The sequence below is a fragment of the Macaca fascicularis genome, chromosome 9 (assembly GCF_037993035.2).
Source record: "Macaca fascicularis isolate 582-1 chromosome 9, T2T-MFA8v1.1".
Taxonomy (NCBI): Eukaryota; Metazoa; Chordata; class Mammalia; order Primates; family Cercopithecidae; genus Macaca; species Macaca fascicularis.
The window spans coordinates 103680249-103700885 of record NC_088383.1 but is presented as its reverse complement, the minus strand read 5'-3'; positions in this window follow the sequence as shown (position 1 = coordinate 103700885).

Sequence of the window (20637 nt, the reverse complement as noted above, 5' to 3'; positions counted from 1 at the left end):
CTCACATGCAGAGACATACACAGGCTCAAAATAAAGGGATGGAGGAAATTTACCAAGGAAATGGAGAACAAAAAAAAGCAGGGGTTGCAATACTAGTCTCTGATAAAACAGACTTTAAACCATCAAAGATCAAAACAGACAAAGAAGGCCATTACATAATGGTAAAGGGATCAATTCAACAGGAAGAGCTAACTATCCTAAAGATATATGCACCCAATACAGGAGCACCCAGATTCATAAAGCAAGTCCTTAGAGACTTACAAAGAGACTTAGACTCCCATACAATAATAATGGGAGACTTCAACACCCCACTGTCAACATTAGACAGATCAACGAGACAGAAAGTTAACAAGGATATCCAGGAAATGAACTCATCTCTGCAGCAAGCAGACCTAATAGACATCTATAGAACTCTCCACCCCAAATCAACAGAATATACATTCTTCTCAGCACCACATCGTACTTACTCCAAAATCGACCACGTAATTGGAAGTAAAGCACTCCTCAGCAAATGTACAAGAACAGAAATTATAACAAACTGTCTCTCAGACCACAGTGCAATCAAACTAGAACTGAGGACTAAGAAACTCAATCAAAACCGCTCAACTACATGGAAACTGAACAACCTGCTCCTGAATGACTACTGGGTACATAACGAAATGAAGGCAGAAATTAACATGTTCTTTGAAACCAATGAGAACAAAGATACAACATACCAGAATCTCTGGGACACATTTAAAGCAGTGTGTAGAGGGAAATTTATAGCACTAAATGCCCACAAGAGAAAGCAGGAAAGATCTAAAATTGACACTCTAACATCGCAATTAAAAGAACTAGAGAAGCAAGAGCAAACACATTCAAAAGCTAGCAGAAGGCAAGAAATAACTAAGATAGAGCAGAACTGAAGGAGATAGAGACACAAAAACCCTCCAAAAAATCAATGAATCAGGAGTTGGTTTTTTGAAAAGATCAACAAAATTGACAGACCACTAGCAAGACTAATAAAGAAGAAAAGAGAGAAGAATCAAATCGACGCAATTAAAAATGATGAAGGGGATATCACCACCCACCCCACAGAAATACAAACTACCATCAGAGAATACTATAAACACCTCTACGCAAATAAACTGGAAAATCTAGAAGAAATGGATAATTTCCTGGACACTTACACTCTTCCAAGACTAAACCAGGAAGAAGTTGAATCCCTGAATAGACCAATAGCAGCGTAGGAAATTGAGGCAATAATTAATAGCCTACCAACCAAAAAAAGTCCAGGACCAGATGGATTCACAGCTGAATTCTACCAGAGGTACAAGGAGGAGTTGGTACCATTCTTTCTGAAACTATTCCAATCAATAGAAAAAGAGGGAATCCTCCCTAACTCATTTTATGAGGCCAACATCATCCTGATACCAAAGCCTGGCAGAGACACAACAAAAAAAGAGAATTTTAGACCAATATCCCTGATGAACATCGATGCAAAAATCCTCAATAAAATACTGGCAAACCGGATTCAGCAACACATCAAAAAGCTTATCCACCATGATCAAGTGGGCTTCATCCCTGGGATGCAAGGCTGGTTCAACATTCGCAAATCAATAAACATAATCCAGCATATAAACAGAACCAAAGACAAGAACCACATGATTATCTCAATAGATGCAGAAAAGGCTTTTGACAAAATTCAACAGCCCTTCATGCTAAAAACACTCAATAAAATTGGTATTGATGGAACGTACCTCAAAATAATAAGAGCTATTTATGACAAACCCACAGCCAATATCATACTGAATGGGCAAAAACTGGAAAAATTCCCTTTGAAAACTGGCACAAGACAGGGATGCCCTCTCTCGCCACTCCTATTCAACATAGTGTTGGAAGTTCTGGCTAGGGCAATTAGGCAAGAGAAAGAAATCAAGGGTATTCAGTTAGGAAGAGAAGAAGTCAAATTGTCCCTGTTTGCAGATGACATGATTATATATTTAGAAAACCCCATTGTCTCAGCCCAAAATCTCCTTAAGCTGATAAGCAACTTCAGCAAAGTCTCAGGATACAAAATTAATGTGCAAAAATCACAAGCATTCTTATACACCAGTAACAGACAAACAGAGAGCCAAATCAGGAATGAACTTCCATTCACAATTGCTTCAAAGAGAATCAAATACCTAGGAATCCAACTTACAAGGGATGTAAAGGACCTCTTCAAGGAGAACTACAAACCACCGCTCAGTGAAATCAAAGAGGACACAAACAAATGGAAGAACATACCATGCTCATGGAAAGGAAGAATCAATATCGTGAAAATGGCCATACTGCCCAAGGTAATTTATAGATTCAATGCCATCCCCATCAAGCTACCAATGAGTTTCTTCACAGAATTGGAAAAAACTGCTTTAAAGTTCATATGGAACCAAAAAAGAGCCCGCATCTCCAAGACAATCCTAAGTCAAAAGAACAAAGCTGGAGGCATCACGCTACCTGACTTCAAACTATACTACAAGGCTACAGTAACCAAAACAGCATGGTACTGGTACCAAAACAGAGATATAGACCAATGGAACAGAACAGAGTCCTCAGAAATAATACTACACATCTACAGCCATCTTATCTTTGACAAACCTGAGAGAAACAAGAAATGGGGAAAGGATTCCCTATTTAATAAATGGTGCTGGGAAAATTGGCTAGCCATAAGTAGAAAGCTGAAACTGGATCCTTTCCTTACTCCTTATACGAAAATTAATTCAAGATGGATTAGAGACTTAAATGTTAGACCTAATACCATAAAAATCCTAGAAGAAAACCTAGGTAGTACCATTCAGGACATAGGCATGGGCAAAGACTTCATGTCTAAAACACCAAAAGCAACAGCAGCAAAAGCCAAAATTGACAAATGGGATCTCATTAAACTAAAGAGCTTCTGCATAGCAAAAGAAACTACCATCAGAGTGAACAGGGACCCTACAGAATGGGAGAAAATTTTTGCAATCTACTCATCTGACAAAGGGCTAATATCCGGAACCTACAAAGAACTCAAACAAATTTACAAGAAAAAAACAAACAACCCCATCAAAAAGTGGGCAAAGGATATGAACAGACATTTCTCAAAAGAAGACATTCATACAGCCAACAGACACATGAAAAAATGCTCATCATCACTGGCCATCAGAGAAATGCAAATCAAAACCACAATGAGATACCATCTCACACCAGTTAGAATGGCAATCATTAAAAAGTCAGGAAACAACAGGTGCTGGAGAGGATGTGGAGAAATAGGAACACTTTTACACTGTTGGTGGGATTGTAAACTAGTTCAACCATTATGGAAAACAGTATGGCGATTCCTCAAGGATCTAGAACTAGATGTACCATATGACCCAGCCATCCCATTACTGGGTATATACCCAAAGGATTATAAATTATGCTGCTATAAAGACACATGCACATGTATGTTTATTGCAGCACTATTCACAATAGCAAAGACTTGGAATCAACCCAAATGTCCATCAGTGACAGATTGGATTAAGAAAATGTGGCACATATACACCATGGAATACTATGCAGCCATAAAAAAGGATGAGTTTGTGTCCTTTGTAGGGACATGGATGCAGCTAGAAACCATCATTCTTAGCAAACTATCACAAGAACAGAAAACCAAACACCGCATGTTCTCACTCATAGGTGGGAACTGAACAATGAGATCACTTGGACTCAGGAAGGGGAACATCACACACCAGGGCCTATCATGGGGAGGGGGGAGGGGGGAGGGACTGCATTGGGAGTTATACCTGATGTAAATGACGAGTTGATGGGTGCAGCACACCAACATGGCACAAGTATACATATGTAACAAACCTGCACGTTATGCACATGTACCCTACAACTTAAAGTATAATAATAATAAATAAATTTTAAAAAAAAGAAAGAAAGAAAAAGAAATTGGAAATAAACCGAATGAATATTTCTAAAAAGAAGACATATGAATGACTAAGAGATACGTGAAAAAGATGCTCAACATCACTAATCATTAGTTAGAAAGGTACAAATTAAAAACACAATGAACTATCACCTCACATCTGTTAGAATCACTATTATCAAAGAGAAAAAAAAACAAGTATTGGTGAAGATGTGGAAAAAGGGGAACACTTGTGCACTGTTGATGGGAATGTAAGTTAGTGCAACCATTATGGAAAACAGTAAAAGGTTCCTCAAAAAACTAAAAATAGAATTACAACATGATCCAGCAATTCGGCTTATGGGCATTCACTCAAAAGTTTTGAATTCAGTATGTCAAAGAGATGTGTGCACTCTCATGTAAATTGCAGCACTATTCCCAATAGCTATATATAGAATCAGCCTAAGTGTCCATCAATAGATAAATGGATAAAGAAAATGTAGTGTATATATACACAATGGAATACTATTCAACCTTAAAAATGAAGAAATTCTGCTATTTGTGATAACAGGGATGGAACTGGAGAACATTATGCTAAGTTAAATAAGTCAGGTCAGAAACAGAAAAGCAAATACCATATATTCTCACTTATATGTGGAATCTAAAACAACTTAACTCATAGAAGAGAGTAGAATGCTGATTGCCAGAGGGCTTGGGGGTTGGGGGAAAAGAGGAGATGATAGTCAAAAGGTATAAAGCCTCAGTTAGAATGGAGGAGTAAATCTGATCTCTTTTTTAGAAAATAATAAATTGAACAGCCCACTGAATATAACTAATAATAGAGTATAAGCCACCTCCCCATCCATGGATTCCACGTCCATGGATTCAACCAACCTTAAATTAAAAAAAAAAAAAAAAAAAAAAAAATCAGAAAAAGAGGTCAGGTGAGGTGGCTCATTTCTGTAATCCCAGCACTTTGGGAGGCCAAGATGGGAGGATCGCTTGAGCCCAGAAGTTCAAGACCAGCCTAGACAACATGTAAAGACCCTATCTCTACAAAAAAAACAAAATTAGCTGGGCATGGTGGCATGCACCTGTGGTCCCAGTTACTTAGGAGGCTGAAGTTTAAGAACTGCTTGAGCCCAGGAGTTTGAGACTGCAGTGAGCTATGGTCGCACCACTGTACACCAGCCTGGACAACAGGGCAAGATTCTGCCTCTAAAAAAAAAAAGAAAGAAAAAAAATTCAGGAAAAAAAAGCGTTTGTATTGAACTTGTGCAGATTTTTTGTTTTTGTCATTATTCCCTAAAAAATACAGTATAGCAACTATTTATATAGCATTTACATTGTATTAGGAATTATAAGTAATTTGGACTGGGCACAGGGGCTCATGCCTTTAATACCAGCACTGTAGGAGACTGAGGCAGGAGGATTGCTTGAGTTCAGGAGGTCCAGACCAGCCTGAGCAAGCACAGTGAGATCCTATCTCTATAGAAAATTTTTAAAAATTATCTGGGCATGGTTGTGTGCACCTGCAGTCCTGACTACTGGGGAGGCTGAGGTGGGAGGATCACTTGAGTCTAGGAGGTTGAACCACAGTGAGCCACAATCATGCCACTGCATTCCAGCCTGGGTGACAGAGCAAAACTCTGTCTGAGATTTAAAAAAAAAAAATTAGTTAGACTGAATATTGCCTGCAGACTCATTATGAACTTGGAAATGTGCAAAAGATAACATGGTAACATATCCAAGATTATGGAGAAAGAGAACAGATCGACAAAGACAAGATGGAGCCAACCATTATTGTACTCCAGATGCGAAGTAATAGACAACTTGATCTAGTAAACAAGCACAGGAATGAATAAGAATATAGAAATTGAAAAGACACTATAGACATGAAGACAGAGAGTTTGGACATTAACCACCTATACAGGATGAAGAAGAGAGTAAGGGCAATGGAGATTCTTAGGACAAGGGACTGAATGAATTGAGTTATTTGGTTGGTGAAAAAGTAAATGCAGTTTATGCCATTAATAATAAAATGGCGAGTGGAAGAACAAAGCACTTCACAAGGCAATTAAGGCTGGTTAAAGATGAGGGAAATATGTAACACAAAATTGACCACAAAAAAGAACAGTTTAAAATATTGATTACAGGGAGTAATTAACATACAAACAAATGATTTCTTCCTATTCAATCTGCTGGAACAGCATTAATTTAATAAGGTTGTTATAATTTCCATGTGACCCGTGGCATGCCTAATATTATGTAATCAATGACAGTAAGACAAACCTAATCCTCTCAGCAGATGTGCTTGCTAGAAAAAAGTCATCATGCCCATTGGTGACATCAACTTAACATAGTTTTCTAAGTTCATCAACTCAAAATTACACCAAGGTCAGGAAGGAGAGTAGAGCAATTACAAACCAATACTAATATTTCCTTCTTCTTAAGTGAATTTGAAAAATCAGTGGTTATGTACAAACAGCCTATCAAAATTAAGCTAGCTGATACAAAACATTGTTGAAAGAAATTAAAGAAGACCTAAATAAATGGAAAGACATCCCATGTTCATCTACTGGAAGACTTAATATTGTTAAAATGGCATTACTTCCCAAATTGATTTACAGATTCAAAGTGATCCGTATCAAAATATTTGCTATCTTTTTAATAGAAATTGACAAGATTACCATAAAATTCATGTGAAACTTTACATAACCAAAATAGTTAAGAACCAAAACAATCTTGGGAAAGAACAAAACTAGAGAACTGACACTTTCCAATTTCAAAACTTACATAAAAGCTATCATTATCTGGGTGTTTGCTTCACTCCTGTAATCCCAGCAGTCTGGGAGGCCGTGGCGGAAAGACTGCTTGAGGTCAGTAGTTGGAGACAAGCCAGGGCAAAATAGCGAAACCTTCTCTCTTCTAAAAACACGATCAAATAGCTGTCCATAGTGGCACAAGCCTGTAATCCCAGCTACTCAGGAGGCTGAGGGGGGAGAATCACGTGAGCCCAGGAGGTAGAGGCTGCAGTGAACCAAGATCATGCCACCCTACTCCAGCCTAGGCAACCAGAGTGAGATCCTGTCTCGAAAAGAAAGTACTGTCATACTGGCCTAAAAAAGCTATATAGATCAATGAAATAGAATTGAGAATCTAAAAATAAATCCTCGTGTTTGTAGTCAACTGATTTTCAACAAATATACCACAATCACTCAATGGGGAATGAATAGTCTTTTCAACAAATGGTACTAGGACAACTGAATATGCACATGCAAAGAATGAAGTTGTACCCATACAACACACTATAATCAAAAACTGACTCAGAGTGGATATTAGACTGAAATGTAAGAGTTAAAAATGTAAAACCATTTGAAGAAAACTTGGGGTGAATCTTTGTGGCTTTGGGCTAAGTAATCATTTCTTAAACATGACAAAAAAATTGCAAGAAACCAAGCAAATAAATAAACTGGATTTCACAAAATATAAAAACTTGTATTTCCAAAGACACTGTTAATAAAGTGAAAGACACTTGACAAAATGGGAGAAAATATCTTTAAATAACGTCTGATAAGGGACTTTTATCTACAATATATAAAAACTTTTCCATGTCAATAATTTCAAAAACGTTGAGGTGGTATGCCTCAATTATAGGAGCAGATTTATTGTGGTAAATACTGAGTTCAGAAAGCATGTGTAACTGTGTCATAGAGTGATTCCATCCAAGCATTATTGCCAGCCAAGATTGATAAATATGCCCAATAAGTATAATTGTTCTCTGTGTCAGCCCCTATTGAAGGAATACTCACAGCAGTAGTGATAACCACTATCATAGCTACCATTAAATTATTCATTGTGATTGGTTTTCCCACTTTCCTCAGGTTTTCTTCTGCCACCTGTGACAGCTTCTTAATCTGTCCCCAGGTGGGTGGCTGTGTTCGATGGGTGTTACTTGTGACTCTTGGGGTCCTCCTTAGCATCAGTCTCAACATGGCTGCAACCAGGGTGTCCTTGGGATCCTCCCAGAATCTCTTCCTCAGCATCTGGCTCATGATAAGGTTTTAGGTGTCTTGATGGTATGCAAATTGGCTGTTGATTTTGACCTGGAGAAATAAAAGAATAATCTCTACCCCAAGTTATTATTTTACCTATTTCCCAACTTTTTGTTATTGGATCTCTCCACCAAATCAGTTGTTCTGCTTCTGTCTTTGCAGCTGGTTTCTGTAGACACTGTTCAGCTGCTGATAACATCTGGCCTTTGGGAAGGCTCAAAAGTTAATAATGCTAGACTCAGTTGCATCTGCGGTGTTCCATATTCTCTGTCTCCCTTCTGCTTTTGCAACTGCTGTTTTAGGGAGAGATTCATTCTTTCCACTATGACTTGTCCTTGAGAATTGTTTGGGATACCAGTAATGTGTTTAATATTCCACATAAAGAAAAATGTAGCTAGAGCTTGGCTAGTATAACCTGGGCATTGCCTGTTTTAATAGAAGCTGGAATGCCCATCACCACAAAACACTGCAAAAGGTGATATTTAACACATGTAAAAGACTCTCCTGATTGACATGTAGCCCAGACAAAGTGAGAAAAGGTGTGCACACATACATGTACATAATAAGCTAGTCTCCCAAACAAGGGAACATGTGTGACATCCATTTGCCAAAGAGAGTTAGGTTCCAGTCCTCAAGGATTAACTACTCCTGTAAAAGATAAGGTATGTACCATTTGGCAAGTTGGTCATCACTGTATAATAGCTTTAGCCTCTTTCCAGGTAATGCTGTATCTGTGTTTGAGACCAGCGGCATTAACATGGGTTAAATTGTGAAAATGTCTAGCAGTAGATGTTGCTAAGCAACTAGGCGATCAGCCATTTGATTCCCTTCAGTCAAAGGTCCTGGAAGAGGTGTATGAGCCCTAATGTGAGTGATGTAAAAAGGGTGCATTCTACTCCTGATTGCTGTTTGTAATTGGGTAAATAAAGTCATCAGGTGTTTATCTGTATGAAATCATAACTGAGCATTTTTTATTAACTCTGTGGAATAAACCACGTATGAAGAATCAGAAATCACATTAATAGGCATATTAAAAGCAGTCAATACCTCAATTACAGCTACAAGCTCCACTTTTTGAGTTGAAATATAGGATGTCTGGAAAACTTTACCTTTTGATCCAGAATAAGAAGCTTTACCATTAATAGACCCGTCAGTAAAACAATGAAAACACTTAGCAGGCTGCAGGTTGTTTACTGCAGGAATTGTAAATGCAAACCCTTCACAGTCTTGCTCAGCTAAGGGGATAGTAAAGAAACAGCCTTTTAAATCTATGACTATTAAAGGCCAATTATTTGGAATTATAGCAGGAGCAGGCAATCCTTGCTGTAATGCTCCCACAGGTTGTATAACTGAATTGATGACTCTTAAGTCAGTTAACATTCTCCATTTACCTGATTTTTTTCTTAATTAGGAAAACTGGAGAATTCCAAGGGGAAAATGTTGGAGCTGGATGCCCATTTTCTAATTGTTTAGTAACTAATTTCCCTAAAGCCTCCAGTTTCTCTTAGCAGCCATTTTTCTATCCAAAGTGGCTTATCTGTTAACAATTTTAAAGGCATAGGTTCTGGAGGCTTAACAATGGCCGCCATGAAAAATGATATCCTAATCTTTGGCAGGAGTTTTGTCTTTTGCTTGAAGCAGTTCTTTCAAACCTTGCAAATTTTTTCCTAGTCCAATACCAGAAATATACCCCATTACATGAATCTTATTTTGACTTTGATGGCTATATAATTGTTCTGGAATTAGAACTCGTGTTCCCCATTGTTGCAATACATCTCTCCCCCATAAATTTATAGGTACAGAAGTTGTAATTGGTTGAATAGTCCCAGGTTGTCTGTCAGGCCCTTCACAATGCAAAATGTAACTACTTTGATATACTTCAGCAGCTTTTCCAGCTTCAACTATGTTAAATTGAGCAGATTGAATTGGCCACGTGGACGGCAAATGCTACAGAGAAATGTTTGAAATGTCCACTTCTGTATCTGCCAAACCTTTAAATTTCTTTCCCTGAAATAGTTATTTCACAGGTAGGACATTCATAAGTAATTTGATTTACCCAATAAACTGTTTTGCCTTGTTTATCTGTGCTTCCAAATCCTCCTGTTCATTTAGTTTTACTTTTCCCTATTCCCACATACGACAGAATCAGGAGTTGTGCTATACTCTCTCCTGACTCTGCTTTCTGGGGAACAGAAGTAGGTATAACAATTTGAATTTCCTCATTATAATCTGAATCAATGACTCCTGTATGTATTTGTATGCCTTTTAAATTTAAACTAGACCTGCCTAGAAGTAATCCTATTGTCCCTGCTGGCAAGGGTCCACAGACTCCTGTTGGGACCTTTTGCAGGGGTTCCCCAGGCAGAAGGCTCACAGCTTTCATGCAGCATAAATCTACTGCGGCACTACTGGCTGTGGCGGGGGACAGACATTGTATGGGGGTGAGGGAATGGCCTGAGTTGGAAACGCCAGTTTAGAACGGGGGTCAGGACAGGCCCCTCATGGCATTTCCTGAAATCGGGTTCCCATCTTTATCTAACTTAGAGTGACACTGATTAGCCCAATGTTCTCCTTTTTTACATGTTGGATATATTTCAGGCTCAGCAGTTTTCTTTTTTCCCTATCTGGTGGCCTGACTCGCTGATTTTTTCCACATTCTTTTTTAGTATGACAATGCTTCCCATAGTTAAAGCAAGCTCCAGGAAACAGAGTATTTCCTTTATCCACTCTCAGTCCTGCCTTTGCCTGTGCCAACACAGCAGCTTTATGAAGATTACCTCTGATACCATCACAGGCCTTGATATAATCAACTAAATGTGCTTTCCCTCTGATAGGTTGCAGAGCAGCCTGGCAATCGGGATTAGCATTGTCGAAAGCTAATAACTGCAAGACTATATCCTGAGCAGCCGAATCTGCAATCATCTTTTTAAGAGACTCCTGTAACCGACCTATAAAATTCACATATGGTTCTCTTGGTCCCTGTTTTATAGCACTAAAGGAAGTGTATTGTTCTCCACATGAAGTGATTTTTTCCCCAAGCTCTAATGCACACTCCTCTAAGCTGTTGTATGGCATCATCCTGCATGATCAGTTGTGCATCTAAACCAGCCCAGCCACCAACCCCCAAAAGTTGGTCTGCGGTTATATTAATTTGAGGTTGGGCCTGGGCATTGTGAGCAGGCTGAATGGAAGCTTCATCTGCCCACCAAGTTTTAAATTGTAAGAACTGAGCAGTAGTTAGACAAGCTCGAGTAGCGCATCCCAGTCAGTAGGAATCATGCGACTGGAAACAGCAACATTCTTTAACAGTCCCATTCCAAACGGAGAACCTGGTCCATACTCATTTATAGCTTGTTGAAATTCTTTGAGTAATTTAAAAGGAAAAGGCTCAAATGTAGCTATAATATCTCCCTATGGATCTGGGGGGTGTATTCTAACAGGGAACTGCCAAGCCTCTAAGTCACCCTCTCGTCTAGCTTGCTGAATTCCTGCCTGAATCGAACTAAGAATGGTAGCTCCAGGCACTGCTCGAACAGTCACTGGGGCAACTACTTTTCACCCAGTGTCCTCTGGAAAAGAAAGATCTGAAGAGTCAGGAAACTCTTTTTCTTCAAAATAATAATGAGGGGGTACAGAAAGGTAGGGATGAACCTCTCCCTCCTTTGCTGCTTTAGCTTTAGCTGGCAAACAAACCTGCTCTGTCACCTCTTCTGTTACTTCATTATACTCTCCTTCCTCCTCGTTATCAGTGTGAAAAAGTTCCAAGGTGGAACAAACCACAGCCCACACTTGTCCCATTTTTACCCTGATGCTTCCGAGCTCCCCTTCTTACTCACCAAGGGGATTGCTTTAAGAATACTCGGGTGTCCATGTTCTCCAACCGTCGCTCCAGTGACCCTTCGACCTGGATTCAAGCCCCCATGATGGATGCCACTTGCCAAGACCAGCTCTGTTGGGGAGACCCTAACCCTGTGGCACTAGAGGAATTAAAGACACTCACACAGAAATATAGAGGTGTGAAGTGGGAAATCAGGGTCTCACAGCCTTCAGAGCTAAGAGCCTTGAACAGAGATTTACCCATGTATTTATTAACAGCAAGCCAGTCGTTAGCATTGTTTCTATAGATATGAAGTTACCTAAAAGTATCCCTTATGAGAAATGAAGGGATGGGCCAAATTAAAGTAATAGGTTGGGCTAGTTAACTGCAGCAGGAGCATGTCCTTAAGGCACAGATCGCTCATGCTGTTTGTGGCTTAAGAATGCCTTTAAGCAGTTTTCTGCCCTGGGTTGGCCAGGAGTTCCTTGCCCTCATTCCGGTAAACCCACAACTTTCCAGCGTGGGTGTTATGGCCATCATGAACATGTCACAGTGCTGCAGAGATTTTGTTTATGGCCAGTTTTGGGGCCTGTTTATGGCCAGATTTGGGGGGGCTTGTTCCTAACATATACTTATGTGACAAACCTGTCCATTCTGCACACATATCCCAGAACTTAAAGTATAATTTTTTTGCGGTGGAGGACAGAGTCTTGCTCTGTTGCCCAGGCTGGAGTGCAGTGGTGCGACCTCAGCTCACTGCAAGTTTCATCTCCTGGGTTCAAGCCATTCTCCTGCCTCAGCCTCCACAGCAGCTGGGACTACAGGTGCATGCTGCCAGGCCCGGCTAATTTTTTTGTATTTTCAGTAGAAACGGGGTTTCAACGTGTTAGCCAGGATAGTCCCAATCTCCTGACCTTGTGAACCACCTGCCTTAGCCTCCCAAAGTGCTGGGATTTCAGGCATGAATCACTACAACCCTGCCCAAGTATAATTTTTAAAAATTACAAAAATTTTCATCTGTCTGATAAAATAACACATATATATCTCAGGAAGAGAAGTTCTTGATCTCACCAGGATCCATGGGAAGCTCAGAATCCTGAGGTTTTCATTGAATCTTTTCATCAAGTTAAGAAATCTGTAATCTTTATAATCAAATCGATTATAGAAAACAACAGAGCAGATCACATTGCAGGGAGCACAGCCCAGGATGAATGTGGGATCACAAGGTGAGGCTAAAGGATTGGAAATATTTTAAATTACCATTAAAATGTACCTATAAAACACTTTGTCTTTCATAACAGGAAAAAGTAATTTTAGAAACTCTAAACCAGTATCTACCCAGAAATTCTCTTATCAGCACAAACTACAGCATATTGAAATTTAATACATCAATTTTCCCTTAAAATTGAATTAATCTTTCCACCCTAGCTTGTTTAATAATGGTTTTCCAAATACTGCATTTACCTCACTGCCTTTCTTTACCCAATTCTGACCCATGATGTCTGTTATTTTGAAGAGAAAAAGAAAAAATTTAAAGAGGCCACATTTAAAAGCACCTAATCTTTCAAGTTATTAGTGGAGAATAACATCTATCTGGAAAGCTTGTAGACAATTGGCTTAGGAAGGGAGAAAATAGTAACCAGAAAATCTCTTCTATATAATGAATAGTTGAAGCAACTGTGTGTAGAACCAGCAGAGGGGGAGACTAAAGAGAGAAAGAGTATGGGAAAATTCAGGTTGATGGAACAAATGTTAAAAAGCAAAAGTCATCTGTGTTATACAAGAAAAAAGACTAACACAAATGAGCACAAATAAGAAGATGGATTGGTTTGCCTAAAATAAAAGTAAACAGGAGACTTTCATTTCAAGCTTAAATTATAGATAAGGCAGACAGAAAAATTAAATTGATAAATGGAGTCCTTTCATTTCTTTATTTCAATATTGAAAGAAAAAAAAGAATTTCCTGCTCTAAGAAATGATGTCTATTATCACCAGGCACTATCTTCAATTTATTTGAACAAAGCCTGACTTCTTACTATCTTCAATTTATTTGAACAAAGCCTGACTTCTTACAGAATCCTAGGTTATTGTTTTATCTAGCCATCAAAAATACCTTACATTATTACAAATTTTTAAATTTGATCATCATTTAGGTAATTCCATCATTTTATAAATCAATAAATTGATGGAGAGGAAAGTGGTTATTTGTGGGCAATTTTTAAATAAAATTGTTGTAATCAAATCATGAATGAACTTTACATGTGAGACTGTCATAAATGTAATTAAGAGTGACTTGTACAAAAATATTGTACAGTAACGATGGGGAATTAAATCATAGGACTCTGTTTAGTTAACTGCTCCTATGCCAGGCTTCTTTTCAGGTGAAACCTGCCAGGGCAATAAGTTTTCAGAAAATCTTTTATTCTAGTCTGGAAGGCAGTGGTTAATTTAGGATTATTAGTTTGAGATCTGTGTGTGTGTGTGTGTGTGAGCGCGAGTGCACATGTATGCACACGAGTGTATTTGTGCATGCACACACACATGATATTCATAGTGAAAATCTGGTTCCTGATCTTTCACTTCACTTGGGGGAGTATATTAGGCTATTCTTAAACTGTTATAAAGAAATATCTGAGACTAGGTAATTTATAAGAAAAGAGTTTTAATTGGCTCACAGTTCTGCAGGCCGTACAGGAAGCATGATGCTGGTATCTGGAGTTGTTCTGGAAGCTTACCATCATGGCGGAAGGCAAAGCAGGAGCTTGCACTCAGAAGCACAAAAGCCGAAGCAAAAGAGGGAGGCAGGAAGTGCTACACACTTTTAAACAACTAGATTTCATGAAAACTCATTCAGTGTCACGAGGACAGTTCCAAAAGGGATGGTGATAAACTATTCATGAAAAATCTACCCCCATGATCCAATCACTTCTCATCAGGCCCCATCTCCGACATGGGGGATTACATTTCAGTTTGAGATTTAAATGGGAACACACATCCAAACTATATCAGGGAGATAATAAAAATCAGGGTAATTTGTAATCCAAACTGAAAATCAGACTCATTATGACAAGAACTTTATAGGTGAGTCCAACTGGGATGGGGAGAGGATAAACTTTTAATCCCAAATCCAATTGTTTTAATATTCACTGAGGATTTTGTTTCTATTTAGATTTGGCGAGGTAAACAGATCAGGTTGCCCCAAAACAGACTGCCCTTGAAAAGATAGTTCATTGCTCACAGTTCGATGAGGGGCACTCCACACCACGTTGAGGGTGTGGGGAGCCACATGGGGAAGTACCAGGGTTGTTCAGGAGGCAGCAAGAGAAAAAAGAAACCATAGGACTGAGCTTTCATTGGGGTTTTCACAGGAAGAAATGGGTAATATAGGGTGAGTTGACTGAGTAAGCCTGGGAATAGATAGTTTGAAAAATTTCTGTGAGCTCTGGGATATAGGGGTGGTCCATAGTTATCCCATAACTGGCCCTGTAATGATTTAAGACAAGGAGAATACAGTCAACACTCTGTATCCATGGTGTATCATGGATTCAACCAACCCCACATCAAAAATATTCAGAGCAAAAACAAGCATCTGTGCAGAACATGTACAGACCTTTTTTTCTTGTCAATATTCTCTAATATTGGGAAACATTATAAAAAATATTGTCAACATTCTCCAACATATGGCAAATATTATGCCATGTATAAGGGACTTGAGCATATGTGGATTTTGGTATCCAAGAGGAGTCCTAGAACCAATGTCTTGTGGATAAGGAGGGACAACTGTATTGGATTCATGTGTGAGAGTTTGATAAGGAAGGTGGATGGGGCTCTGGCTCTGGAGAGTTTGCTTTGTAAATCAAAGACATGCTGTGGACAAGATATTCGCTGTCTAAGAACAGTCTGACTTTGAGAGGGTCAGTCCCTTCTAGGACCACAAAATCCCCAAGGTGTTAAAGCATCATAAAAATATAGAAAATAAAAACATGATTAATACACAAATAAAGATGAAGGAAAATATTAAGAAAGCTGAATACAGAGTTAATGTACAACTAGGGAAGGTAAGGTAAATAGTTATTAATAATACTTAAAATTTATTTTAAAAAATATTTCAAAATTTGGCATTTGTTTAAATTGAAAGATTATGCTATACCATATATTTATTTAAAATAAATAAAACATTACAGTAAATACTAACTTTAAATAACACCAGCTGATAATTTTAATTAGTTCTTAATTAACAGGGAAATTAAAATTGATAAAAGCTACACTAAAGATGCCTAGTTTCTTAAAACCATAGATAAGCATCATTATGGTAGAAATTGTAGACATAGACCTTAGGAGAAACCCCAAGACATGTTACTGAGGCTGACTGTACAAATATAGACCAACCAAATGAAACTACATGTCACTTGTTCCATGCCCAAAAGCTATAAAGAAGTCATTCCATGCCCAAAAGCTATAAAGAAGTCTGGAAGCTGAGATGAAGCCTCCAGAATGAGAATCAGACAGCAATACCCGCTGTTCAGCAATATTCTATCTTCTGCAGCCTCTGCTGCTGATACCCAGGCAAACAGGGTCTGGAGTGGAACTCAAGCAAACTCCAACAGACCTACGACTGAGGGTCCTGGCTGTTAGAAGGAAAACTAACAAACAGAAAGGACACCCACACCAAAACCCCATCAGTACGTCACCATCATCAAAGACCAAAGGCAGATAAAACCACAAAGATGGGGAAAAAGCAGTGCAGAAAAGCTGGAAATTAAAAAATCAGAGCGCATCTCCCCCTCCAAAGGAACACAGCTCATCACCAGCAACAGAACAAAGCTGGACGGAGAACGACTTTGACAAGTTGAGAGAAAAAGGCTTCAGTCGATCAAACTACTCAGAGCTAAAGGAGGAACTACATAACCAGCTCAAAGAAACTAAAAACCTTGAAAAAAGAATGGATGAATGGATAACTAGAATAATCAATGCAGAGAAGATATTAAAAGAACTGATAGAGATGAAAACCATAACACGAGAAATATGTAACAAATGCACAAGCTTCAGTAACCGACTCGATCAACTGGAAGAAAGAGTATCAGCGATTGAGGATCAAATGAATGAAATGAAGTGAGAAGAGAAGTGTGGAGAAAAAAGAGTAAAAAGAAATGAACAAAGCCTGTAAGAAGTATGGGATTATGTGAAAAGACCAAATCTATGCCTGATTGGTGGGCCTGAAAGTGATGGGGAAAATGGGACTAAGTTGGAAAACACTCTGCAGGATATCATCCAGGAGAATTTCCCCAACCTAGTAAGTCAGGCCAACATTAAATTCAGGAAATACAGGGAATGCCACAAAGATACTCCTCGAGAAGAGCAACTCCAAGACACATAATTGCCAGATTCATCAAAGTTGAAGTGAAGGAAAAAATGTTAAGAGCAGCCAGAGAGAAAGGTCGAGTTACACACAAAGGGAAGCCCATCAGACTAACAGCAGATCTCTTGGCAGAAACTCTACAAGCCAGAAGAGAGTGGGGCCAATATTCAACATTATTAGAGAAAAGAATTTTCAACCCAGAATTTCATATCCAGCCAAACTAAGTTTCATAAGTGAAGGAGAAATAAAATCCTTTACAGAGAAGCAAATGTTTAGAGATTTTGTCACCACCAGGCCTGCCCTACAAGGGATCCTGAAGGAAGCACTAAACATGGAAAGGAACAACAGGTACCAGCCACTGCAAAAATATGTCAAAATGTAAAGTTCATCGATGCTAGGAAGAGACGGCATCAACTAGCGAGCAAAATAACCAGCTAATATCATACTGACAGGATCAAGTTAACACATAACAATAGTAACCTTAAATGTAAATGGACTAAATGGTCCAATTAAAAGACACAGACTGGCAAATTGGATAAAGAGTCAAGACCCATCAGTTTGCTGTATTCAGGAAACCCATCTCACATGCAGACACACATAGGCTCAAAATAAAGGGATGGAGGAAGATTTACCAAGCAAATGGAAAACAAAAAAAGGCATGGGTTGCAATACTAGTCTCTGATAAAACAGACTTTAAACCATCAAAGATCCAAAGAGACAAAGAAGGCCATTACATAATGGTAAAGGGATCAATTCATCAGGAAGAGCTAACTAACCTAAATATATATGCACCCAATACAGGAGCACCCAGATTCATAAAGCAAGTCCTTAGAGACTTACAAAGAGACTTAGACTCCCATACAATAATAATGGGAGACTTTAACACCCCACTGTCAACATTAGACAGATCAATGTGACAGAAAGTTAACAAGGATATCCAGGAATTGAACTCAACTCTGCACCAAGCGCACCTAATAGACATCTACAGAACTCTCCACCCCAAATCAACAGAATATACATTCTTCTCAGCACCACATTGCACTTATTCCAAAATTGACTATATAGTTGGAAGTAAAGCACGCCTCAGCAAATGTAAAAGAACAGAAATTATAACAAACTGTCTTTCAGACCACAGTGCAATTACACAAGATCTCAGCACAAAGAAAATCAATCAAATACCCTCAACTACATGGAAACTGACCAACCTGCTCCTGAGTGACTACTGGGTACAAAACGAAATGAAGGCAGAAATTAACATGTTCTTTGAAACCAATGAGAACAAAGATACAACATACCAGAATGTCTGGGACACATTTAAAGCAGTGTGTAGAGAGAAATTTATAGCACTAAATGCCCACAAGAAAAAGCAGGAAAGATCTAAAGTTGACACCCTAACATCACAATTAACAGAACTAGAGAAACAGGAGCAAACACATTCAAAAGCTAGCAGAAGGCAAGAAATAACTAAGATCAGAGCAGAACTGAAGGAGATAGAGACACAAAAAAAAACTCTAAAAAAAATCAATGAATCCAGGAGCTGGTTTTTTGAAAAGATCAACAAAATTGATAGACCACTAGCAAGACTAACAAAGAAGAAAAGAGAAAAGAATGAAATAGATACAATAAAAAATGATAAAGGGGATATCACCACCGACCACACAGAAATGCAAACTACCATCAGAGAATATTACAAACACCTCTATGCAAATAAACTAGAAAACCTAGAAGAAATGGATAATTTCCTGGACACTTACACTCTCCCAAGACTAAACCAGGAAGAAGTTGAAACCCTGGATAGACCAATAGCAGGGTAGGAAATTGAGGCAATAATTAATAGCCTACCAACCAAAAAAAGTCCAGGACCAGTCAGATTCACAGCCGAATTCTACCAGAGGTACAAGGAGGAGTTGGTACTATTCCTTCTGAAACTATTCCAATCAATAGAAAAAGAGGAAATCCTCCCTAACTCATTTTATGAGGCCAAGATCATCCTGATACCAAAGGCTGACAGAGATACGACCAAAAAAGAGAATTTTAGACCAATATCCCTGATGAACATGCAAAAATCCTCAATAAAATACTGTCAAACTGAATCCAGCAGCACATCAAAAAGCTTATTCACCATGATCAAGTGGGCTTCATCCCTGGGATGCAAGGCTGGTTCAACATATGCAAATCAATAAACATAATCCAGCGTATAAACAGTACCAAAGACAAAAACCACATGATTATCCCAATAGATGCAGAAAAGGTCTTTGATAAAATTCAACAGCCCTTCATGATAAAAACTCTCAATAAATTCCATATTGATGGAACATATCTCAAAATAATAAGAGCTATTTATGACAAATCCACAGCCAATATCATACTGAATGGGCAAAAACTAGCAGCATTCCCTTTGAAAACTGGCACAAGACAGGGATGCCCTCTCTCGCCACTCCTATTCAACATAGTGTTGGAAGTTCTGGCTAGGGCAATCAGGCAAGAGAAAGAAATCAAGGGTATTCAGTTAGGAAAAGAAGAAGTCAAATTGTCCCTATTTGCAGATGACATGATTGTATATTTAGAAAACCCATTGTCTCAGCCCAAAATCTCCTTAAACTGATAAGCAACTTCAGCAAAGTCTCAGGATACAGAATCAATGTGCAAAAATCACACATTCTTATTCACCAGTAACAGACAAACAGAGAGCCAAATCATGAATGAACTCCCATTCACAATTGCTTCAAAGAGAATAAAATACCTAGGAATCCAACTTACAAGGGATATAAAGCAGAACTACAAACCACTGCTCAGTGAAATAAAAGAGGACACAAACAAATGGAAGAACATACCGTGCTCATGGATAGCAAGAATCAATATTGTGAAAATGGCCATACTGCCCATGGTAATTTATAGATTCAGTGCCATCCCCATTAAGCTACCAATGACTTTCTTCACAGAATTGGAGAAAACTGCTTTAAAGTTCATATGGAACCACAAAAGACCCCACATTGCCAAGACATTTCTAAGCCAAAAGAACAAAGCTGGATGCATCATGCTACCTGACTTCAAACTATACTACAAGGCTACAGTAACCAAAACAGCATGGTACTGGTACCAAAACAGAGATATAGACCAATGGAACAGAACAGAGCCCTCAGAAATAATACCACACATCTACAGCCATCTGACCTTTGAGAAACCTGACAAAAACTAGAAATGGGGAAAAGATTCCCTATTTAATAAATAGTGCTGAAAAAAATGGCTAGCCATAAGTAGAATGCTGAAACTGGATCCTTTCCTTACTCCTTATACGAAAATTAATTCGAGATGGATTAGAGACTTAAATGTTAGACCTAAAACCATAAAAGCCCTAGAAGAAAACCTAGGAAATAGCATTCAGGACATAGGCATGGGCAAGGACTTCATGTCTAAAACACCAAAAACAATGGCAACAAAAGCCAAAATTGACAAATGGGATCTAATTAAACTAAAGAGCTTCTGCACAGCAAATGAAACTACCATCAGAGTG